The sequence below is a fragment of the Mus caroli genome, unplaced genomic scaffold (assembly GCF_978045245.1).
Source record: "Mus caroli unplaced genomic scaffold, Mus_caroli_1 scaffold_5, whole genome shotgun sequence".
In the NCBI taxonomy this organism is placed as follows: domain Eukaryota; kingdom Metazoa; phylum Chordata; class Mammalia; order Rodentia; family Muridae; genus Mus; species Mus caroli.
This window is the reverse complement of record NW_028227260.1, coordinates 109,999,461-110,000,182: the sequence shown is the minus strand read 5'-3', so window position 1 is coordinate 110,000,182 and position 722 is coordinate 109,999,461. Positions and strand designations below refer to the sequence as shown.

The window sequence follows — 722 nt, the reverse complement described above, 5'->3', positions numbered from 1 at the left end:
GTACTGATATTAATTGCAAAAAGTTTATCTACACAGAAACCAAGGACATACAAAGGCACATTTTTCAGGAGTTCAGCTACATTATTACAAAACATATCACTAAACAACAATCAACTATTTTCCAGACACTACTAACAAAAAAAAAAATCATGTGAAGAAAATAAAGACTAGCATTGACATTAGTAACAGGATACCAGATTTAAAAAAAAAAAAAAAAAAAAAAAAAGTAAATCAGAGTTTGTGGACCTTGGCTTCTACTGGAATAGTTTATAGTTTCTTTGGGAAGTAAGAGTCTTTGGCTAAGAAAAGGCAGGGATCAGTCTGTACAGAGAGGCACTCTGGACCGTGAACCAAGGTAAGAGGATTTCTTGAGATGCAGGATTCATAGAATTCCTTCTGAGAGGATCTCATAGAAAAATCACCTTGTTTTCCTCTAAAGGTCAAGGAAGGACTTTCTGAGACAGGCATTTTTGTCAATACCCTCCATAGTCCTGTGGAAGTATTTCAGGAAAATAGAAGACCTTATGAAGGCAATGATACAAGCCATATTAAGAGAAAATATGTGTAGACAGGAGCCTAGTGTGTTACTGTCTCCTGAGAGGCTTTATCCAGCAGTGGATAGAAACATGCAGAGACCCACAGCCAAACATCGGGCAGACCTCTGACAGTCTTGTGGAAGAATAGGGGTTAGGATTGAGCCAACAGGAGGGGATAAGGACACC

The 722-nt window shown here is 38.2% G+C and overlaps 1 protein-coding gene across 1 annotated transcript in view; it reads left to right on the top strand.

Annotated features, from left to right (window-relative positions):
• Positions 1-291: 291 nt before the first annotated feature.
• Positions 292-722, top strand: part of LOC110287150 (putative MAGE domain-containing protein MAGEA13P) — a 6,349-nt gene continuing 5,918 nt past the window's right edge. The window contains exon 1 of the mRNA XM_021153799.2: positions 292-355. The gene's annotated coding sequence lies outside the window, so the exon portion shown is untranslated. The remainder of the gene's footprint in view (positions 356-722) is intronic.